At 43.6% G+C, this 24,854-nt stretch overlaps 1 protein-coding gene across 14 annotated transcripts in view; it reads left to right on the top strand.

Annotated features, from left to right (window-relative positions):
- Positions 1 to 24,854, top strand: part of ATXN1 (ataxin 1) — a 442,577-nt gene that overhangs the window by 306,506 nt on the left and 111,217 nt on the right. The gene's annotated exons all lie outside the window — the stretch shown is intronic.

The raw sequence follows: 24,854 nt of genomic DNA, 5'->3' as shown, positions 1-24,854 counted from the left end.
CTACCTGATAAGTTTCTAGGGCTGCTGCTCCCTCATCTTTGGGTTTAAGGTTCCCCGTGGCTTCCCCAGCCACCATCCCTCCCCATACCCTACCATCCCTCCATCCATTGTCTACTCCATGTGTTGATCTGTTCCTCTATCTGTCTCTCCCTATCTTTCTATCATATATCTGTTTTTAAGGTAGAATACATGCTGGGATTATACTGAAAACTTGCTGCTCAAGTTCAGTACCAAGGCTCTTCATTAACGTCATTATTATTTTCTTTCTCTAATACTGAAAATAGCATTTCTCAATCATAACAACAAAATTTCATTTTTACTTTATCCTGTACCGCAGTCACAGTAATTCCAGAATAAGAATGCTATTGCCTCCCCAACATTTTCTTAATGGAAACTGTTTGTTTTTTTGCTGTTTTCTTTCCATTGTACTGGTGACATATGTTATATTAGTCTGTTACGTACATTTGGAATAGTTCTATCTGTATGTTTGTGCCACCAACTGTGTGTGTGTGTATATATATTCATTTTATTGTACTTGAGGTTTTTAAGGTGGCTTTCAGAAATATTTTTTCATTCAAGAATTATGTAAAAATATTTAAATGGTCCTAAAATCAAACTTACAAGGTATAACGAATGAAGTCTACATTTCATCCCTTCCCCTGCACTCTACAGTCTCCTTTACGTTACCGCTTTTATGTATATCCTTTGTTTTTCAGTATAAGGAACTTTATGTAGGATTTTTTATCTTTTTGTTCTAGTGGGTGTAATTAATATTTTAATATAACACCCTTAGTGCTACCCTCCTTTTTATTTTTTTACCTTTTGTTTACGGGTTCCCTACCACAAACAATATGAGCGGATTGTAAACAGCTAGTAACCTTTTCTTCCTTCTTTCCTCCTCTCCCCATCACTTGGTTTAAAGTTCTTTTACTCCCAATTAATATCTATAAGGTGATCAGTCAGTGCACTTATTCTACTTTTTCCCATTTTCTCTCCCCACGTCTGTTGTAATCCTTGTGCTGCCTCTGCACGGAGAGTATGTAGCTGAGATATATAATGCTGTCTCCCTTGAACCATGTTTTAGGGGACTTCACACCCCTGCATATAGTCCTTATGTGTCACTGCCTCTCCAGCCAGTGTGGGTCCCTGAATCTTCTCCTTCCTGGATCCCCAAGGAAGAGCTCACGGGAGCACCATTCTCGGGGTTCCTGTAGCTTCATAACTGATTGTCTGTTGTTGACTTGAAAGTCATTTGGGCTTGATAGAAAGTCCTTGGCTTAGTTGTTTTACTCAGATATCTTTAATGTGTCACTCTGAAACTCTGACTCTCGAATTTTTTATCCCTTGTTTTTTTTTAGTCTGATATCCAAAGATTCTTTTTTTTTTTTTTTCTGGATTAACTTTTCCAGGTACACAGTATTCCCTTTCAGTTGAAAGCTTCACATATTTTTCTGCTTCTGGAAAGCATATTTGAATTACAGATTTTAATATTCTGTTTCATTGCTTTGCTTTTCCTCTTTGAGGATGTCTTGGAATCGTTCATTTAATTATTTTTCTTTAAATGTTTTTTAGTCTGAACTGATTTGAAACTTACAGATAAGTTGCTAAAAGATTACGGAAATCCATACAGAGAGTTCCAACATACTCCCTCTGTACCCAGATCCGCTAACCTTAGAATTTTGCTACATTTTCTGTATTATTCTGCATATCCTCCATCTACTTAGTTGTCCATCTACTGTCTGATCACTGGAGGTGGGCTGTGTATATTATGCTCCATGTACATTTTCTAGGAACAATAATATTCACTTATATAGTCCCCCTCAAGGGCAATTATCAAGATCAAGACATTTAGCATTGATATAAAGCTTTCAACTTATGTTCCAATTATTTCGTATGTTCCAGTAATGTCCTTTTTGAGTCCTTTCTCCTCCGTTGTTAGGTTCCGTCCAGGACCATGCATCTCATTTAATTATCATTCTCCATGGTGGCTCTTTTTTTTTTTGAGTAATAGAAACACATACAACATGGACTTTCCCATCCTGCCATTCCCAAACATACTGATCAGTGGGATTGATCACACTGACAATGTTTTACTACCCTCACTGCCATCGATTACCAGAACTTTCCCATCACTCCAAACAAATCCTACCACATTACACATCAACTCCCCATTCCCCTTTCCCTGTCCACTCCCCTCCATCTGTATTCTGCTTTCTGTTTCTATGAGCTTGCATAGTCTAGCTATTTCTTATAAATGGAATAATATCTGTACCTTTGTGTCTGGCTTATTTCATTTAACATGGTGTCGTCAAGGTTCTTCCATGTAGCAGCATGTATCAGACCTGCATTCCTTTTCACGGCTCAATAATATTCCACTGTGCTGATGGGCATTTGGGTTGCTTCCATTTTGTTCAATTTTCTTTTTTCTTTTACCTCTCTTCCCTTTCTGGGGTTTCTCTTTGAATCCTTACTACCTATTTCTTCATTTCTTTTTAATCTGAACATTTTCCTCCTTTCCATTTTCTGATTTTCGTTAGGCACTATCTGTGTATTCCCGCTTATATTTCTTATGATCTAGGGTTCATTTCTAAATTGACTTATTTTACTTCAAATTCATTTAGTTCTGTTGTCTCTTTTCAAATATTTCTTCTCTCCAATCACTTCATTTCGGAATTTTTCCAGTTCTGGTTTATGTTCCTTTATATCTTTCTTTCTCAAAAAAATCTTCAGCTCTTTCGAAGTATTCACTTAAAGTTTTCCTCTGTTTTGTGCACATGTCTCTGTGGTAGGAATATTACTCTGATCTTTATTCCATTTTTTTCTCATAATAACTGTGCGCTGGATTTGACCATCATCCTATTTTGTTACTCATTTTTAAGCTAAGTGAGTTTTCCTGTATTTTTTAGCGCCAAGGGGTGGGCCAGAAAAACTTCTCTGACTCTAGCTCTAGAGCGCCCTCTTCTGTTGTTTCCATGAATTGATAAAAAATATGGCCCATTCTTTTCTTAGCTCTGTCTACTCTGTTTCCTTCCTCCATTTATAGTTGCCCCTGTCTTTCCTTTGATCTTATTATTACTCTCCCACTCAATTTGGATTCTCTTCTCAAGAATGCTTGGGTTTAGTTGTGGAAGCAAGCTTAGGCCTGTTGGAAATGTGGGGCTTCTTGTTTCCGGGCCCTTCAGATGCCCTTTGGCTCCCATCCCAACTTTCTCCTGTACAGGTAGATGCTGCTTCCAAAAGGCTCCTTAGCTATAAATGGTTTGACCCATCCATTCATGTCTTCAGCTTCATCAGGCTGCGTGGTCCCTTAGTTTTGTTTTGGATGTCGTCCGTGTGTGTTTGGCTCGGTTGTCCTAGTTTCTCTGGCTGCTGTTATCCTTGTCATCAAAGGAGAAGAGGGAGGAGAGAAGGGAAATTAAAAATCTATGCTGCCTTCATTATTGGCACCATCATCTTCCTGAACCCCAACTTTCAATTTTTAATTGAAATGTTATCAGTGCTGGAAAAAGGTGTCTTTCTCTAATGCCATCCTTCTGGATCAAAGCTAAAGTACTTCCTAAATGTGAAAAGTTTCATCTTAGTCATGTATTTTTAGTTTATGGAATCACAAGCAAGAAAACGACAAAGTGCCTTGAAACATAAGACATCTCCTCGTAGAAGTAGTCGTTACTTCTTAAAGTGGAACTATTATTAGTTCAAAGTGAGCAGGTAGGAACTGAGAGTCCTACGTGTGTCATTTCTAAATGCAGTGTGGGGCAGGCCACAGTGGGTCAGCAGGCAGAGTTCTCGCCTGCCGTGCCAGAGGACCTGGGTTCGATTCCCGGTCCCTGCCCATGTAAAAAAAAAAAAAAAGCAATGTGATGTCAACAACTCCTGACCCTGGAAGGACTTTAGAACGGGTTAGGACAGTGGACTCTCAATCAGTTATAGCCCTGGGGTTGAGAAAGCCTTTGGAAATTCTGCTCTGCACTCAGGTGGTCTAGCCAGCTTTCCCATCCCCCCCCCCACTTCCCTCCTTCCCCTTCCCCTCCCCCATAATCTCCAGCTCTGAGAATTGACCCATTGTATCTTCCAAAATGTGATTGCCAAATTGCCATTGACATGCACATTTTCCCTCTGGACTTTTAATAGCTCGTGATACACAAAAGAAACCATATGCTTTTTCGATTTTACCCTTTACAGATTCTTTGAGGACCTCCACTTCTAGTTGTGTCTGTTACATTTAGTGCCTTTTGGCAAAGGTCCTGCTTCCACGGAGTTTAAACTGAGATCCACTGAGAAGCTGAGAAATTCAGTAATGAAAGGGGAACTTTCGAGTTTCCTCTTTTGGAAGATTTCCTTATTAAATTCTACTAATGACTCTGTTTCCATCTCATATGAGAGATGCCAGAATAGCAACTAAAATTGCTTCTTCCTTCCTCTCACAAAGTCAAGCCTTCATTCAGTATTGATGGAGATTCCTACTTTCAAGGGGCTGATATGCATAACCAACAACCTTTTTCTTTTCATTCTATTTTAAGAGTTTCTTACTAATCCACCTAATAGGAGGTCATCTTATTAGATTTCAGTCTATTTCATAAATATTTTTCTGATGTCCTCCTTATTGGGTTTTTAACTGTAGATCACTCTTGGATAAAACCATGCTATATAAACAGTAAGCGAAATAGTCATGTGGTTGTAGACGCTGCCTAAGACAGACTGCAGCACAAAGGAACTTCTTGTTTTTCAGTTGACGTGTAAAGCTGGGGTGTGGGATTTCTTCTCATTTCTACCCGAAACTGAACTAACACCTGGTACTACTTGGATCCTACTTGGATTCTGTTCAGGGTCAGTACCCTGTAATGTCATCCCTATAATATTTTGGGTAGGAAGGGAAAAAAAAAGGAAGAACAAACCAATTATTTCTGCTAGAGGCTTTTTCAACAGAATCAGTCGTTTTCTTTCGTGGGAGGTGGCAGGTGTTAGGTTTCAGGTCATAACGTAGCATCCTATCCCCGCGGCTAGGGGTCTAAATGGAATGCATTTCTAGACATCAGAAACTCGCCTAGCTCTGTCTGCCACCTCGCTTTCTTGGCTGTGACAGACTTCTACTCCATTTGAGTCTGCTTGTGCATTTAAGGAGGAATGAGCAGGAATTATATACTCATATGGGCTGGAACAAAAAGGATTACTGATAACCTGCAAGTGGATAAAGGGATGGAGAAATACGAGAAGTTTGGTTTCTCTCTGTTCCCTGTTAGAAAATAGTTGCAACAATTATTCAGGGAGTCTCGGTGCATTTCGGAGGCATTTGGCAGGAGAGCAGTGAATGTAGGTTCCCGATTGTCCCTCTGATTACACCAGCTTCTGCAGCCCTCTGCTTTCTCTGGCCTGACTCTCCCACAGGGCGTGGAGTTCAGGTGTGTGAAAGAGCATCAGCTCTAACCGAGGCTATGCAGCCCCATGGCCGGTAGATATAACTTGATTATTGCCAAATAGCCTTCTGCAGGGGAACCAGTTGGCGCTCCCACCTCCAGCCAGTGTGACATATATAACAGGTGTAGCAGTCAGAATGGAAGTCAGTCACAGATGTTTTCTAAATATTAGAAGGTCCCAGGGCTCAGTCCTCAGACTACTTTTGCTCCCTTGATGTTCTCTTAAAACTGTCTAAAAGCTAACAATTTCCAAATTTTTATCTCTAGCCTGGACCTCTCCCTGGAACTTCAGACTTGAATATCTCATTGCCTCTAGGGCATCTTCCCTCGGATGACCTCTCATTCTGCCTCCACCCACCCCTAAATCTGCTTCTCCTCCATTCTCCCCACCTCAGTAAGTGGCTCCTCCTTCCTTCCAGTTGCTCTGGCCAAAATCTGTGATGTCATCCTTGATGCCTCTTTCTCCCCAACACAGTCCCCCTGGTCCAAACCAGCACAGTGGCTCACCTCCGGTATCTCAGTGGCCTCCTAACTGGTCTCTCTGCTTCTACCCCTGCTCCCCTAAAATGAGTCCTCAGCCCAGCAGTCAGAGTGAACTCATGAAAACATAATTCATATCTGTCATTCATCTGCTCTGAACCTGCCAGTAGCCTCACAGCTCATTCACAGCAAGAATCAAAGACCTGTCAGAGCAGGAAGGGCACATCAGGGTTCTTAGTCACCTCTCCCAACCTCTCTGACATCCTCTCAGTTCTTCAGCCCCAGCCACACCAGCCTTGAGGTTCTTTCTCCAACGTGCCAGGCAGGCTCCTACCCCAGGGCCTTTGTACTGTCTGGTCCTTCAGCCTGAGATGTTTTACCCCCAGATCTTCAGTTTTTGCCCAGGTGTCACTGTCTGTACGAGGCCTTTTTTGACCAACTTTAAAACAACTTTAATCCAGCACCACTGCCCTAGCCCCTTTTCTATTTTAGTTTCCTCCTTAGCATTTATCACCATTTAATATTTCATTGTAATCCTTTTTATTTGTTTCCATGAGAGTAGAGAAATATATTTTGTCACTGTTGACTTCTCTTTCCTAGCACCTACTACAGTGCCTGGCAGGCAGATGCTCATTAAATATTCATTTAATTCATTGACAATAATAATGACAGTAAGACTAGCGTTTATTGAGCAACTACTATGTGCCAGGCACTTTGCTAAATGGTTTATACATATCAAGTCTGATAACAACCCAGTAAGTAAGTGTAATTACCCTTGTTTTACATATGGCTTCTCTGGAGCTCCAGAGAAATTAAGTAACTTGCTTTAGGTATTATAGCTAAGTGTGAGTGTCAGATTTCAACCCTGAGAGTCTGCCTCCAAAGTCTGCACTCTCAACTACTCTCCCGTTCTGCTCTGTTAGAAAGTGGCAGAAGACACTGCTCAGCTGGTTCTAGTTTAACCCTCAGTCCTCCGACAGGTCTCCTGCTGGGGACTTCGTTGACATCATGTCATTGCATCTGTTGTTTGTGTTTAAATACCTGTGCCGGTTTGAAGCGGTTATATACCCCAGAAAAGCCATGTCCTTTTTCCTGATCCAATCTTATAGGAACCGGCATGTTTCTTTTAATCCCGATTCAATACTGTGGGGTGGAAACTTCAATTGGATTATTTCTGTGGAGATGTGGCACACCCAATTGTGTACGTGACCTTTTGATTAAATGGAGGTGTGACTCTGCCCATTTAACGTGTGCCTTGATTAGTTTACTGGAGTCTTTTAAAAGGGGAAGCATTCTGGAAAGAGAGTCCACAAGGGACCCAGACATTTGGGGATGCAGAAAGAAAACACCCCTGAGGAGCTGTTTCATATCAGAAGCCAGAGCCTCCAGCAGATTCCAGCCACGTGCCTTCTTGGCTGACAACGGTGTTGTGGTCCCACTAGCCTTTCTTGAGTCCAAGTAGCTTTCTCTAGATGCCTCAGTTTGGACATTTCTAAGTCCAAGAAATATAGTCCAGTGTACTAGAACGGCACACTTCTAATTTAATAAATTCCCTTTTTAAAAGCTGTTGCATTTCTGGCATGTTGCATTCCAGCAGCGTTTAACAAACCAAATCAGGACCCATCTTGTTGATTTTTCAGTAGCTTTGCCAATCGTGCTTCTCTTCTCTAAAGTGCTCTTCCTTTAACAACATTGCCTTCTGGTTTTCATCACACTTTTCTGGTCCCTCCTTACAAATGCAATTTTCAGATGATCTGTTCAACGTGTTCCCTGCCCCTCAAGGGGTTAGAGTTCCTTACCTTAGTCCTTGGGCCACTTCTCTTCGCAAGCTGTGTTTTTGCCCCTAGATGATCTTAGCCAAATCTCATCGCCTCTGGATAGTTCTATGACTCCTGCCTCCCTATCTCCAGACAGGATCTCTCCTAAAATCCTTCTGCCTGAACATCTAGCTGCTTACTCATCCAGCTCTATTCGGATGTCTCAAAGGCCCCTTAACTCATTATCTTCCAAACCCAAGCTGTAACCCTCTCCAGACCTGGTCTTCCTCCAGCGTTCCCCTTCGCAGTTGCATCATCTAGTTTCCCAAGACAGGTACGTAGATGTCATCCTTGACACCTCTCTCTCTCTCTCTCTCTCTCTCTCTCAAATCTCTTAAATATCTTTTGAATCTACCCATTTCTGTTTACCTCTGTTGCCATGGATTCTAGTCCCAAAACCAATTCATCTCTCACTCTAGGTGCCCCAGCTTCCCTGGTTTCTTAAAACATGTTGGCTTGTTCCCTATCACCCTATACTTTTGTTAGTCGTTTTCACATGTGAACTTATATATTTGTGTGACCGTGTCATAAATGTCTTACTACAAGAATGTAAGCTGTGTGAATGCAAGGAACATATCTCTTTTCCTCATCTGATCCTCAACTCCTAGCAGCATAGTGCCTGACATAGAGTTGCCATTCTAAATAGATTTGGTGAATGAAAAGATTAGGAAGATATGTCAGTTAACAGGCTGAGATCACGGAGAAATAAAGAGTAACTCAAAAGCAGATGTAAAACGATGCTATAAATGTATAGTACTATGGTGCTAGAGCTTTATAATGAATGGATGGTTATTGATGAGATACAGACTGAGTCTTCAAAGGTTAAAATTTATTCTTTATTTAAAGCAGCAAGTACGTAGCGAAATTATGAAATAAATGCATCTTAAAAATTTTTATTTTAATTGAATTAAAAAAATTCAGTTTAGTAGAGTTTTAGAATGGCAGGAGGTAAAATTATAGTAGGTGAACAGTAGATTTCCCAATAGTGCAGACAAATGTTTACATCCAAATGCGAGTATGACCTATCCACGCCAGTGGAGGCTGTGGAAGCACAGGTTAAATGAACAAGGAAAGGGGATGATTAATTTGCATGTTGTCGCCTTTCTTTAATCATGCAGGAGTTGCCAGAGAGACTAAAAAATGGGCAACATGAAAAGGAAGAAACAGTGGGAATCTTGGATAAGCTTCCAGCAGATAATTAAGATTTAACTGATTCTGTTTTGATGTGTTCACATGTTTCTATACACGGAAATGGATGAACCCACAAATACTATAAATGCCAATTTTTGATGGCCTTTGGAAAATGTAACCCATGACATATGGTATCAAATTAATTTGGGCTTTCACTCCTCTCAGTCTGATTTGGGCACATGCAATTATGAGCTAATAGTTTGGCATCCAGGATTGCCGAGCACTCTCCGTGAGCATCTCAATTTCACAAAGAAGGCTCTGAGGTTGGAGGATGCATCGTGACAGTGGTTTAGCAGATGAGGAAATGGAGGCACAGACCTGATTAGCTGCTTGCCTGAGTGCTGGAAATAACTCCTCGGTAGAGCCTCCGAGGCGGAGGTCTGCAGACTCGCCTCTCTGTTGTCACGATTCTGCCCCTCTCTCACATTCATTCTGTTTGGTGCAGGTTAGTGCAACTTCTTTCATCCTGCTGCCTGCCAAGGTTAGAACAGGGAAGGGCTTTAAAAGAGGATGGATTGGGTTTGACAGAGAGGGATGGCTGAAGTCTATCCAAACATAAATGTGCCTGGAGCCCCAAAGGTATTAAAACCTTCAAATGGCGTTTTCTCGCAGCTGCACCTGGCCTCCAAGTAGCAAGAAGAGGCTTAACCTGCAGGGACAGCTCTCTTTGGTGGTGGTAGCAGGTTCCTATTTTTCTGCTGAATCTATTAAGCACTTGGTTTTTCTTTTCTTCCTCAAGCCAACACAATGCAATTTAATTTAGTACTTAGAACACCTGTGTTTCCTGTAGTTCATGTGAAATTTGGGATGTCAGCTAATTGGGTTAAAGCTGCCAATAATGAAGTATTCAGAGGTATGGGTCACCAGTTACATCTCCCAGAGTATTTGAACTAATGACTAGTAAATGTACTAATAAGGTACACAGTATTAGTATACGAAAGTGCAAAAGATTCACAGTGTCAACACTTTATTCCAGAAAGTGTGTCCATAAGATCTGGCCTCCTACTTAAGTGATTAATTTTTTCAAATATCTATAGATTTTTCCAGGGTTTCTCCAAATCTGCTTTTCTTGCCCAGTTCCTCAGTCTGCTGTACAAAGGGAAAATAATTTGGTACAAAACCTATCATGTAGTCACTATATTGACGCGAAAAGGACTTCTTTGCACTTCTTTAGAACAAAGTGTCATTGCTCTCTGTTCACTCTGACCAGAAAGGGGAGGATTGAAGTCTGCAGTGCCTCAGAAACTAGTTAAGAGTTTGAAAAGAGTCCGTGTTGAAAGATCAGGATACATACAGAAACTTGGTAGAACGTTTTAACGTCAGCTCAGACATTGGCTGGCTTCCACTCAGATTTCTTTGTGAGTAAAATGTGTATTTGGTGATTAGGTCCAAGCCCTTCCTAATTTATGAGCAGAGTTCTCTGCTTTTTCTAGAGCATTGCAAAGAAAGAAAAAGGAAAAAATAGGTTGAGCAAATTTTGTGGTGGTGTGTATATGTGAGGCCTCCACATCTTCCAGACTTGGAAAGCATATTTTGACAGCTCAAGTGTATCTCCATGTTTGATCTACATCGGAGCCTATTTTCCCTTCCTCGCATGCGTTTTAATTATATAGTTTAAATGTTTTACTTATTAAAGCTGTTTGGTCTTCAAGCTGTAAACATCACACACAGCTAATAAGCTTTAGGAAAGAAAAGGAAATTGACATTTAGTGTAGAGGTTATACAAAACCAATGAAAAAACTATGCAAATGAGCTGTGGAACATGGATTTGCATATCCTTGTGGGTTTCCTGATGGTATTCTCAGCGGGCGCCTGGCAGACTTGCCTTTTTACCTCTGGGGATGATGCATGTACAAGTACTAGGGTCCTGCAGGGTCAATTTAACAAGTGTAACTGATTTTCTGTGTGGTTTTTTCAGATCCACTGAGCGAAATGCAGCAATAAATAGTGACAGAGGAAATCGATTTTTTTTTTTTTTAAAGCAAATACTTTTGTGGGGGCGGGGGGTAGGGGTGGTAGGGAGAGACGTTCTATTTATCTTTATTGTTGCCAAGGTAGGTAGAGAAATTTTTGATATTAAATATTTGCATTTAAAAGCAGATATTTATCCCCATTCCTCCAGTTCCGCTGCTCAGTTGACACCCCCTTCGCCCAGCCCCTAAACTCCTGCTGGAGCCTGGTTTCGTCCTGCAAGTGTCTTTTGACTATCCGGGTTTCTCTTGAGAGAAGAGGCTAAGAAGTCTGCTTTTACTACTATCCCATTAGCATAATAAGCAGCCTCATGGCCAGGTTGCATGTTTACTCGATTAATAGTATGCATTGACAGTTTACAGCAGCCAGACCTTCATCATGGAAGCAGAGTGGCAGAGTCTAAAAAGGAATTCAGTGTCCCCATGGACCTGGATTTGAACTCAGAGCTCTGGCATCCCTCTCTACCTTAGATTCTCACCCATAAATGAGGACAATAAGGGAGCTATGAACTCTGAATAAGAGACCTGCAGGTTCTTATCATGCCACCTGGCTTTTAGTAGGACTCTAATAGAAAATATACTTTCAAAACAATAAAAGTTTCATTCTATACAATTAAAAAAGAAAACAACAACAAAAGAGGTCATTTCTGTAGCAAGAAAAAGGAAATGAAAATCACCCCTGAAATGTAGTTGGAGTACTTTAGAGGGGCTCTTCCAAGTTATTATAAAGCACCTCTGAAGTAAATATGTCCGTTTCTGCCCACACCAAAACCATAACATTCCAGGAATATAATTCTGCACTTCGGTTTAAAAATAAAGTGAGTGGAACAAACTGAATTAGAAGTCCTTGGCAGACATCCCCCCCTGCAGAATGTTCTCTCAATTGGTGGTATTGCAATAAAAGCGAAGATGCATATTTTGTACTCTGCCCTTCCTGCAGAGCCAGTTGTATTTCTCTCTCGTAAAAGCTGGTATGCTCGAATTTCATCTCATCCCTCTGATATCTGCATGCCCCCCCCCCAAAAAAAAACCACATCCGCACTGACCCTCCTTCCAGAGAAAGCTTTGAGCAGAGCTGTTCTCTGATACCGTATTTGTGCATACTGGGCGGCACTCAGGAAGGTCACAGAAGCATGAGAAGGTTCTGCTGTTTTCAGTTGTAAAGACTGCCAAGAAAGAAAGAAAGAAAAAAAAAAACCTCAAATGTGTTCGCATTTCTCCCACCTCTTTTTTTTTTTTTGCCTTATGTAAATATTCAAACCCTTTTTAGAGAGGCTTTTGTTAATGTGTTATCCTAGCAAACACCATGGACTTGGATGCTCTTAGTTCTCCCAAGTCCCATCGGAATTTTTCAGCAGAGAGAGTGAGAGTAAATGTGAAGCGAGATCGAGTAGAGAATCTTGTGCGCGCGTGCACACGCACAGACACACACATGCACGCCCCAGCCACCCCTACTCCATCGTCACCATAGAAATTATGTAAAAACCAGACACTAGACGTTCTTTTCTCCCTTACTCAGGCGGTTGCATCTTTCCCAAAAATGGAAGGGGAGAAAGCTTTCTTTGGCTTAGCCATATGCAAAAAATTATGGAACATCTGTGGAAGTAACAACATACAAGAAGACAAATTATTGGTGGTAAAAGGCAAAGTCCTTGTTTCAAAAACATGTTTGGAGATGGAGTGTATACAGAACCTTACTTTGTGCTAATTACATATAACAACTGTCAGCTTTGGGAGCCGCAGCCTGGGCTGTTAATAAAGAACGGTCGTGGCCGGCTGTTCCTTTTTTTTTTTTTTCCTTCCTGCCCTCCTTCCTTCCTTTTTGGTTTGTTATTGAACAATGCATATAGCTTCGTTTCAATAGTTGCCGTGATCTGGAAAACTAAATCAGAGATGTGTGAGATTTGGTGACTCATTTTGTGCAATGTGCTGGTGGGTGGGTGTGCCTGTCCTGTCTCTCTTTTTCTCTAGCACTCGGCGGAGTAGTGAGGGAACTGTTGGATCCAAGCAACTTCTCAGCATGCTTCGGAAATTTATTTTGGCCCTCTCCAACATTTACCTCTGCTCTCAGGTGCAGCACCCACTACAAAAATAACGTCACGGCGGGTGAATTCAGTTGCCTATGCATTCTAGGACTCGTTGTGATTTTGTCTAAGTGGCCAGACTTTTAGACACAGGTACTTAAAAGTGTGATCTGGTAGAAAGAGCCTCCAGCTCGAAATCTGGAGTCCTGGGCTTTGGGACCCAGTTCCCACACTCACAGTGTGACCTTGGGGAAAATGAGTCATTTCTCTAACAGTGTGTACTTTTTTCATTTGTTGAGGGAGATGCCGTAATATCTGCTCACAGTTCTTACAGGAATTGGAGAAGCGTAAAGCTGTACAAACATAAGCCAACTATAGACCCCGATTGCCTATTGTTATAAGAAAAACTCTGATACTGTTTTCTATTATGCTAAAAGGACTAAACACTCTCTTATTGCCAATTGTCACATTTCCTTGTGTGCGTTGCAGTGCTACTGTGAAGTTTCTGGGTCTCCCCAATCAATAAAGAAAAGGCATTTGACAACCGAGGGATGTGTCTTGATGGAAATAAAAGAGAGTAGTGATTTTAGATCCTAGAAAGAGAGATGCTGCCGTTCCACAGCTCTGTCCGTGTGTGCCCCTCTCCTGGGGAACCTCCCTGCTCTCAGGGCATAGGAAGGAAGGACCAAGCGTGGTAACCGCTCGCCACAGTGGCTCTCGGCGACCCCCAGCTGCTGCCCTGCACCATAGCCTGCGTTCCAGCCAAACCAGTCCCTGTGTTGTAATTCCCACATTCCCTGCAGTTTCACACCCATGTTCCCTCCATCTGGTGCATCCGTCAACATCCCCACATTCCACAGATTCCCACCAGATCCATGCTTCCACAAAGCCTTCTCCTGTCTACCCTTCCAGAGCCACCCCTCCCTTCCCTCTTTGGGTTCCCAGGTTTACTCTTTGTATTTCTAAAGCTTCATGTAGCCTACCTGATAGTGTAGGCAGTCACGTAAATGTTGTTAAACAGAAAGGACAGTGTAAAACGACTAGGTCTGCAGGGACTGCAGGAGCCAGCCCCAGTTTGGGTCCCACTTCTGCCATTTGCTAGGGTTGTGATTTGGGTCAGCGCATAACCGCTCTGGGTGTCAGTTTCCTTATTTGTAAACTTGGCTCGATAGTAGCTGCCTGATAAAGTTGTGAGGAGGAACTGAGTGTAGAGCTCTTACAATGGTGTAAGCATGTACATATCAGCTATTAATAGTCCCAGTAAATCAGAAGAGAGACGAGACCTTGCCTTCGTGTTTTGAGTGAGGTGCCTGCAACTGTACTCAACGCCCAGAGAAGACCCTGTCAATAAACATTATCGTCCACATTAGCTAGCATGTATCAATGTAAAAACCTTTCCTTTTGAGTCCGCTAAATAATTCAGAGTGTGAATGCACTGCCCGCCCCTTACCTCCTACACTACCAGTCATTGAAACTGAAAGTCTGAGTTATCAGAGTCTTTCAGACAATCTCAGAGCCCTGTGGAATGCATTTTCAATAGTCCTTTTACATCTGCTTTCTCTTTAGGGTACAGTTAGCAGAGCCCTGGTTTTAAGGCACAAGCACATTTGCAGCATTATTTTTGCAAGAGGTTGAATGAGATGATGAGTGCAGTATCCTGCCTGAATGCTGCATCCAGGCTTTGAGGTCTCGGCACCCTAAATGTTGGAGATGGAACAGTGGAGAGCAGTTGAGGTCACCTGGAAGACAAACTTCAGAACCACGTCCTACAAACTGGGTGGATGAACGTATGAAAAATCAGAAATGAGGACCATCTTTTTAGCATCTTTGTCACAATGTTGTGCATGCATGTGTGCGTTTAAACATCAGGTGAGGAACCAGAGGGTAGTTCTCCACTTTAGAACGAGCTAAACATGACTCTCGATGGTTCTGATTTGGTCCCCTGGGGATAGCTGGTAGTGTTTGAGAATGTGTGTGGTTGTCACAAGGGAAGGAGGTGCTACCAGCATCTAGAGGGCAGAGGCCAGAGATGCGGCTAAGCACCCTACACTTCCTAGGTCAGCCTCCCGCAAGAAAGAATCATCCAGCGCAAAATGTTACTAGTTCCAAGGCTCAGAAAGTCCATGTACCTTAACCTAAGAAGAACAGTGAGAATTCCTGGTGAGGAGGAGCATCTGCTGTCTCTGTACTGGGACGCACCATTGCTCCCAGTAAAGGCTACCTAGAGTTCCACTTCTGGACCTAGACGAGGCACTGCCACAAAAATCCCACTTGCTGTTCCCTCCAGTGAAATCTAGTCCATAAGAATAGATTTTATTGGGAACGTAGAAGAGCTTATTCTGACTTCGTTCTTTGCCGACAGATCCTATCTGGTCACTAACCCTTGATCCTGCCTCACATTTGATTCCCCCCCAGCTTTTCATTTTACAGTTCCGCTAGGCAAGATATGTCTAGGAGGCAGGGAAGGGGGAGGGAAGGAAGCAAGAACGGGAGGAGGGGCTGGAAGGGGGAAGAGACAGATATATAAATGGAGACCCACCTGGTTTGATGGTCCTGGGGTTTTCAGCTTGAGGTTTAGCTGCCCGTGGCTCGCCATCCTTCCGTCCCCCAGGCCAGGTGGCTCCTGCTTACATACATGGCTTGGCGCTTTTACTCTTTGGCTAAGACCATTTCACACATGAACAACACAGCCTCCTCCTAGAGGTTTGTCATCCATCTGCTTGCAGAAGGGCTGTCTGTTTCCCTCAGAAAACGGGTCCAACCCACATTTTCCTTTGGCCAGGGTTGCTCACCAGCAGCTCTTCCATAAGGTCTGTAATTGGAATTTCTCGTTGTCATTTGCCTGGGTGGCTTCACCCTTCTGTCCTCTGGGTGCCTCCCTGCTGGCCTCCCCCCCCCGCCCCCGTTCTCAACCCTGTCCCCTTTGCTGTTAGCCCTGTCAGGATGAATGACAGACTCGGCTCCCTTCTCCCCAAATGACTTATTCCTCATGACTTTACACCAAGACTGCCTTCTGTCTTCAGATGGTTTGCAGATCCCACCCTCCTCCCCCGATCCCCCTTCCAGAGTGAAATAGCGGATGGGTGCCTTGCCTAGCGCTCTCTCTAAGCTATGTCTCCGTAGTAGTGTTGTGGGCAAATATGCCACGGAGTCTTTACTTGTGATCTGCTGCATCCTGTCTCGTTCCATCTGCTTGCGGCAGGCAGTGGTTGAGACTGACCTGCGAGCATCTCAAGGCCGGCTTTGGAGTCTCGTTCTGGTGTCGGCCCGCTGGCTCTGCACACACTGTCCGTTCCGGGACCGAGGTCACCTCTCTGCCGGCGGACGGGCTGTGGGTCGTGGGGGACCCAACCTGATGTTGCCACCTGCCTTGGTGGCTGAGCAACGAGGCATGCGGCAAGTTTTCAGTGCTGCCACCTTCCTCCTAAGTGACTTCTTATCCTTAAATTCTAGAAAGTGACTAACACAAGCGATATTGAGTGAGCTAAAAGGCAAACCCGGTCTGGTGGCTGGGTATATAGAAGGTAAGTGCCCGTGTTGACCTGTAGCGACCCAGGTTGCAATGAAAAAGTTTTTGAAAAAGTATCCTCAGTCTGCTGCTGTTGTTTGTTTGTTTTATTGCATGGGCAGGCCACTGGGAAATGAACCCGGGTCTCCGGCATGGCAGGTGAGAACTCTGCCTGCTGAGCCACCGTGGCCCACCCTCAATCTGCTGTTTTGAACAAAAGGAGAACAGATAAAGGATGAAGAAGATGATGCAGAAAATCGGTAGCATCTAAGGAAGGCAAATGTGCTCTCCTGTGGCTTGCTGCTGGGGAACGCTGAACCCAGGCCTATGAGTATACTTATGTTGTGAGATGTTTGGAGCATTCCTCGGCAGTAAGTTCAGGAGAAAATGCTGTTAAAATGTCACTCCATAAAAAGGAAGTTTACACTGATACACATGAGCGGGGGACACCAGTGCCTGGTGGATCAGTTGGGTAACCAGAGCATGGCACAGTGGTAAGAAGCAGGTTCCCCCTCTTTCCAGACTCAGAGTTTGTGGGTACAGAGGGGTCCTGAGGCAGAAAGTGCTGGTGCGTGTTTGATTTTACTGTGCTGCACAGAATGCTGAACTCAAGCAGCTGTGTGGGTTGAAATATAAAAGTGGAGGGAGATCGAGGCCCCTTATGGCATTTAGGGAGAAGATAGGTCCCAGCTCCAATGGCGGTCTGCCTAGGCTGGCTGAGTGCATGTGTAATGGCGCCATATGGGAGAGTCTGCAAGAGGACCAGGAAGCTGCCGTCCGTCGCAGGAAAAATTGCTGGGCCCACCTGGAGTGCAGAAAGCAGCGATGAGCCCCAAGCCCATTCAGAGTATCCTCAGGTGGCTCCAGAAGGTCCTTATGGGAGAATTGGCACACGCAGGTGCATGTTTGTGTGTGTGTGTGGGGGTATTCCAGCCCCATGTCTGTGCTGCCTGTGGCTGCCTGCTGGGTCCTGACCTCCAAATTCCTGGAGACACTTGGGGAGCACCCCATTCCCTTTATTGCTAGAACATGTCTCTCTCCTACTCTTTGACCTGCCTCCCAAATCTGGTCTATTCACAGGTCTCCACCAATCCTTTGCTTGAAAGCCGGGCGTTGAGAGATCTTCCAGGGGCTTCCTTAAATGTTCCTCCAAAACCCATTGTAGATGGGACAGTAGACTGGGCAGCCTGGGCAACTACAGTTTATTCCCCCATAAACTGTATGCCACCCTGTTGGAAGGCATAATTATGCTTGGTGGGGCACATCCTGGAACATTGGGGCAAGCCCTGGAATTACGTCTGTTTGATTGACACTAATATTAATTAGCCAAAGGTCTGCAGATGCAAGTTAGGTCAAGTAGTGAGGTATGGTCAGTGGAGTCACGCCCCCAACTGAGGTGAAAAGCTACCCGTAGGCAGAGCCTCTCCTGCACTCTGGTTTTCCACATGAGCAGTGTAGGCAGTTCCGAGTCACTGAATGATAGTGCATGCGGACTCTAGTCATACCTACTTGTTCACACACTGCACATGTGCTGCTTTCATTTGTCTTCATTTGAACCCAGAGCTCTGATTTGGCTTGTAGGAGCAATCATGTCCTGGTGACAATTAGAAGAGAAACTAAAAGCTGAAAGACCTGAATTCCAGGCTGAACTTGGGCTCCTGCTTTCCATATCTAACTTAGACAAGCCATATAATGTCCCCTGGTCTTGCTTTTACATGGATTATCACATTTGCCCTTCTACTCTCAAAGGATTGCCTGAAGGATCAGGTGATGCTGCATATGAAAAAGTATATTTTGAGAAGTCAGAAGGACTTTTTGTGATGGATTGGCACACAGCTGTAACAGCTCAACCTTGGCCCCTGGAGTTAGCACTCTCCTAAGGCTTGTCTAGTTGGTGGTTTTCATTTGTCTCAAGCAGCTCAGATGTACACTCTGAAAAGAAAAACAACTCGTAAAACACCAGCACTTGTTACCCTCATAATCAAGTAGCATTGAATCGACTTTAGTCTTTAGTTGGCTACATTCAGGTCAACCTACTGATGTGGAAACCCCTTTTATTTAACTTATATCCACTCATAAAACTTCACCTGTCCCCTCTCCTGCCCCATCCTTACCAGGGTTAATCATTGGGAGCTTGCAGACAGGGTTAGGACCTGCCAACCTTGTCTCCCTCCCTTCTCTCTAGCCTCCAGCTCAGTGTCAGCAGCATTGCATTTTGCAGCAAGGACCTGCAGATTCCCTTGTGCTACTAAGAGAGCAGCTCCAACCCTACTATCCAGACAAGTGGAGGAAACCATTGTTATTCTAATATCACATATTAGAAGTCTTCAGACCCGTGCTATCTGACATGTTGGGAGCTTGTGTTCCTTGTTGTTAATTCACTAAAATATTAGATACGCCATGGCATAAGGATCTGGTTTAGGTGATGCTTGGTTGGTTGATGAGAGGATCTAAGTTAGTCAGGAGATTTTTTGTTTGTTTGAGTGGTTGAAGATAAAAGAAAATAGACTTCGCTGATTCATTTGCATCTTTAGAATAATGAGAGCTTTAACTGGTAGGGTGATGAAATCGTGTTTAGTAAAAGGTAGTGAAGGTGGGGAAATATGCTGTGAAGAACAACCTGATAGAAAATGAGAAAAAGCATTTCAGCACTGCAGCTCATACTGGAATAACAACAGATGAGAGGCATCGCTCCACTTTTCAAACTTGCTTGCTAACAAGTGAAATAATGTTCAGAGATGGGTATGTGATATAAAGATCCCCCTACCCTACACCACTGATTGTTCCTTCATTAATCGTGAGCTTTAGAATAACCGTTCAAATTGTCACCTGAATCAGATCAAATGCCATATGACAGTACTATTTTTTTAAAGCATCTTACTGAAAATAAAGGCCTTTTACTAGCAGACCTTCAGCATTCCCATATATGACTTGTGAAATATATGAAAGAACTAGAGTTAGACCCTGTGTTTGGGCAAGATCGTTAACATGGAGTCTACAGAGATAACTACAGATCAAATCAGCCTCTCCTTCTGTGAATGGTAGGGTCATCTGGCAAACTGGTCACTGCATATCTATTTTGGGCAGAGCTTTTACAGGTAAGGAGGCTCTCATGGAAGGGAGGGGAGTCACTTCTGGGTCTTTATAATGAGAAGCGAAAATGTGCCTTGGTGGGTAGGTTCCAGTTTTGTGATGTATTTGCTTGGGTGGGTGACCAGACAGCTTCATATTACTGCTCCTCAAATTATTAGGGAGTTTTCCGTGGAGAGGTGGTTACAGGATTCATTGATGCTGGATTTTTTTTTTTTCCCTCTCTGTTATCGTTTTATTTCTTTTTCTGTTGTCTTTCTATTTCTTTTTCTAAATCGATGCAAATGTACTAAGAAATGATGAATGATGAATCGATGCTGGATTTTGAACAGTTAAATTACCAGGTCTAGAGAGACGCAGAGCATCCCCCCACCCTGTCTTCTAAGTCTCCGGCCATAAAAGAGAGAGATTTGTAAGTCGAAGAGCAGGAATATAACCAGACACGGCTGTAACTGTCTCAAACTTCATTCATTGAAGGTGCAGGTTTCAGAAGTTATCAAAAGAGGAGAGAAGACAAGTGCTATTGAGACATCAAGGTAGGTGGAGAAGAGAAAGTGTGACCCGTGCTTTAGTGTAAACAGTACCGATCGCCTGTCTACACTTACCATGTACTATGGGCAAAAGCATTTGTTCCTGTATGTCACCAGGGTCTTTGAATATCTGATATTTCCTAATTCAGGGTCTAGCCCACTGTTTGAAACCTCAAAATGCACGGCCCTCTCCAAATATAGTAGTTGGTCTTAAGCCAAGGCAGTTCTGTCCAACTTGGAAGGAAGAGGACCGTGATTTTGCCATTCTTGGTAGCTGACAGAGGCAAGAAGCAAACCATTATGGACTTCAGAAGATTAAAGTCCTAGTTAAAGGAGATTTTTGCAACAGGTGTTGGACTAGATTATTAGAAGTAATACATGTTCAACAACCGTGAAATGGACTTAAAGGTCAATCTTTGCTAAACTGCAATGTTTTTCATGTTTATTTCCATAGGAAATCATCTGTTTGGGACTTAAGTGTGGTTGATTTGTATGTGTCAGAGCTGTGATTGTCTTGAGTACTGCTCACTTGGTATGTGGGGATGCGTGTGTAGGTGTGCCTGCTCACACACTTCACACCTGTGTACACGTGCCTTGCACACCCCCACACGTGGGTGGGGCTTCAGCCCCCCAGGCCTGGGTAGAACCACATAAAGTAGGAGGTAACCAGTGTTTTCCCCTATAGCTTTGTGCATTCAAAATATTTTTGAAAATGCCCGAAGTAAAAACATGCTCCCATGAAAAAATGTGAGCGCTTACGCTTTGCTTTAGAGCCTCATCTCAGAACCATTATCAGTATACCGTTTAAAAATTACGTATCTGTCCATCCCAGGCGGGTGGGTAAATGTAACTGTTAATGCAGTAAATTATATTTTGCTTCTCTCTCTCTCTCTCTCTCTCTTTTTTTCTCTTCTGTGTACTCGCTACTGTTACAATGCTGCTCCTGATTGATGTGTGGGGGTCAGTTCCAGTTGGAATAATCTCACCCTTAGGTGCATGTGAACTTTTGTCTTCTCATACCACATTAGATAAGAGCCTAAAACAGGAAGACCAGAAGCAACTGTTTGACAAAAGCTGGTGCTACCCCGGCAACTTGAGTTGCATGAACCTAGTAAATCAAAGAAAGCTTCCCTCTGTCCTGATGTGTCTACTGAATTCCAGCTGGGAACCTTGTGGTTCCATGTGAGAATCAAAAAGAAGAATGCTGACACCCAGCCAGGGCCATTCTTTTTTTTTTTTTTTTAATGCCATAAGCCAGTAAGTAAGTGTGCGTTATGTCACATGTAAATCAGGGTCAGGCAGGGTGACAATCAGCTATGCAACTAAATAGAAATTATGCGAAATGAGGTGGATTATGTATGTGTCTTCAGCTTTTGTCTCTTCGCAGTTTAAATTGTAAATTAAAATCCGCATGAGAGAGGGAAGGTCTGTCACTGCTGTATCTTCTGTGCTCAGGTTGTAAGTTGTTTTCACGGGTCATTTCTATCTCAAGACGATTCACTGGCAAGTACAAAGCCATTTCCAGACTTCCCAGAAATAATGGCTGTCTGCTCACTTTCTAATAATTACTGCAAGTTTGAGAGTAAGGGTTTATCACAGTGAATACAAGTTGAAGCCAGCTTCAAGGTACTACCGAAGATGGATTGTTTGCGTCTGAACTCCCCAATCTGAACAGAGTCATGTAAGACCCTTTGTGGATGTCTGCTGCTAGGCATGCTGGGTAGATGAACTCAGAATATCATCACAACTTCGAAGACCATCTTCCTAATACTCTCCTTTGTCTGTTATTAAGTTAAAAACATAACAAATTTTGAGGGTCATGTTGTTTTCTCCATCCTCAACCTCTTAAGTGATGTAGTAGTATACACATTTTAATATTGATTGAGGAAGCGGGCATCCTGGGACTGTGTGACAAATGTGTGACATCTGTTTGCAGGTCCCCAAAGAGACTGTAAGTCATCCCAATTCTAGCCGACTTCATGCCGTAGAAGTAAGAAGCAGCCTAGAACACACACGCATGACTCATACTTTCACATTGGCATTGTTATCATTTCCGTTTGATTCAAGTCGTTTAGTGAGGATTTAACATAATTGGTGTTAACATGTGACGCCCTCTCATTTTCAGAGTGCATTTATAATTGTAGCAGAATATCTGTGGGCTCTGTCTTTGCAGGCAGAAGTGTGTGTGTGTGTGTTGTATAAAAGGTCATTGACCCCTCCCAGCTATCCTTGATCTTTATACCTCTCTGTACCAGAACTAAGTGCCCGTGGATTATGGCCAAGCAGACGTAAGAACCAGGGCCACCCTTGAAAAGCTCTGTAGATATGGAACAGCCACTCTCTGTCTCGTCTCCCCCCACACACACACTACCCAGTGATGGCGGAAGGAACTGAACTTCCCTCACCTGCCCTTTGTCCCCCCAGCCTTGGCACACATCCCCTAGCACCTCCACGGGACACGTGGGTGCTGATCTTCATAAACTTCCCCCTGGGTTTCCCTTTGCACCTCTCCCCTCAAGGCTCTTGCTGTGCCTTCATTTGTGTTTGCTGATTTCTCCTAAGGAGAAGCATGGACTGGGGTCCAGCCTGGCCCTCAGACCCTCTGAGGAGGGCACTGCTGAGGTCCTGTCCACTCACAAAACCTTTGTGCCCAGCGGGCCATTTCCGGGTACCAACACTGTGGGCATGAGACCACCAGTACAAGACCCCCGGGCTGGAGGGCAATGGCCCAGGTCTGTAACAAACAGACAGGTCGGTAGCCTCGACTTCTACAGCGCAGACAGGCTATGTTGATTGTGTAGCTAAACCCCAGTTGTTCCTTTGGGATATGGATTGAAGAACCTGTGTCTGACTCCTGCCTCCATAATGTACCAGCTGTGTCACTCCCAGGAAGTTCTTTTGAGCCTCCCTTTCTTCTTCTTGAGATGAGGCTGTTCATCTCTACTTTGCAGGGCTGTGTAAACTTGAAATATAAAGCACAGCATAATGATTGGTGGATTTAAGCAAAGTATTGAGCACGTGCTCTTCTCCTCCTCCTTTCTTCATTTCCAGGGTGGTTGGGGAGGACTCTTTGTCCTCTTGCGAATAGACAGAAACCTCACTACCGTAATAATAGAGATCCACGGGAGTCTTCCATCACAGGCCCTCCCTGTAGGGCAACCCCTGGATACCACAGGGTCTGGATCAGCGCCTCCAGGCAGCTGGCTTGCAGGTGTCTGGGCTTCCACCATCGCCGCAGAGACCAACTTTTCCACCGTGACCTGTGCTCATCCACTTCCATGACGCCTGTAGCCCCCAAGAGAGGAGCAAACCATCATCAGGGCATTCACCCTCAGAGGTTGCTTAAACTCATTAAATTTGAAAATGGACAGCTCTGTGGAGGGAGGGGAGGGACAGAGAAATTCAAGATTGAGCTTTGTAGGTAAAGGAATTTTATTTTCATGTGTTGCGTGGGGTTTGGATTTTGGGAAACCTTTCCGATTTCTTAGGGTATGGGTGAGGGAGTCCTAGGAGATTTCATTAGTTGCTTGAGAGGTACTGAAGTCTGTGACATTGAGGCTTGTTTTCTCCTATTGTCCATTGAGGTAAGGAACCTTGGAAATGAAATTCCTGAAAGATAGAGACCATTGCCATGGTTAGAATTTGGTTTACTTGGTGGCGTTTCATTTTGTTTTGGTTTTGGAGAGGGGAAATTAAAGTAGTATAAATCAAATGGTGTATGTGTGTCTGTGTGTGCGTGTAGGTGCGCGTGTGTGCATGCATGTGTAGTCTATTTAGAATGATTTAATGGACTTCTGAGATAAGGCAGAGAGGGCTGCAGTCTAGTCAGTAGTAAACGCCGTAGGCGTTACCACATGGGAGCACGTGGAAGACAGTGTATTAATCTTAATAGTCTCACGCTGTTATGATCCGACTTATTTCAAGCTAAATTTCTCACTTTTGAGTTCTTGGGTGCAAGCTCTGAACTGGATACCTAGGAGCATGCCCAGCAAAAGGGCAGGTTTTTGGAAAGGTTTCTGCTGTTGGCAGAGCCTCATTCTATGGTTTGCCGTTGAAGGAAAGAACGTTTACGTTGCATAGAAGATCCTACGGCATTCTTTCTTACTAACTTGTCTTAGCAAATCTATACCTTATGCATTTCATCATGTTCCCAGCTTATGTTTGAGTGCCTCCCCAGAGCAAGAAACTGGGAGAGAGAGAAATGAGTTAAAACAAAACAGTTTAACCTCAGGAAACTGACAGTCTAGGATGGAAGATAAGACTTATACGTGAACAACTTAAACATGAGGGACAAAATTAAAAGTATTTTATCTTATATAAAGTCAAGTCATATCGGGTTTAGTGGGTGGAGAGGGTACTACTCCCTGAGGGAATTGGGGACAGGCATGGATGACATATAACTGACCAGGACTTAGAGTGGCTGGAGTTGAGACCCCTCCCTTCACTCTGTCAACCAGCAGTAGTTTCCTTTGTGGATGTCATTCATTTCTCTCCTGGGTCAGTTATCAGCAGGACTTTCATTCTCCTTGATCTTCATCATTTGTCTCCATCTCTATTCTTGTTACTTCCAATCCTCACCCTTTCCCCAAGCTCTTAAATCCTGATGCAGCCAGGAAGACTTTTTCACCTTCCAGAAGATAACTTGGAGAACTTGGGTGGTGCTTAGACCCCTCCTTGTTGTCTTCATAGGAAAATACAAAGGCGAGGTTGCCACAATGGTATGTGAACTTCTACCAGGTTTCAGCAACCACATAATGAAGGTTTCACCGAGCACCCTCTATAGATAGGGCCTGGGTTACCCATTTGGGTGGACGGATTAATTTATTATGA

This window comes from Tamandua tetradactyla, chromosome 25 (genome assembly GCF_023851605.1).
Source record: "Tamandua tetradactyla isolate mTamTet1 chromosome 25, mTamTet1.pri, whole genome shotgun sequence".
Lineage (NCBI taxonomy): Eukaryota > Metazoa > Chordata > Mammalia > Pilosa > Myrmecophagidae > Tamandua > Tamandua tetradactyla.
Note: the sequence above shows the minus strand (reverse complement) of the source record. Positions and strands in the feature narration are given on the sequence as shown.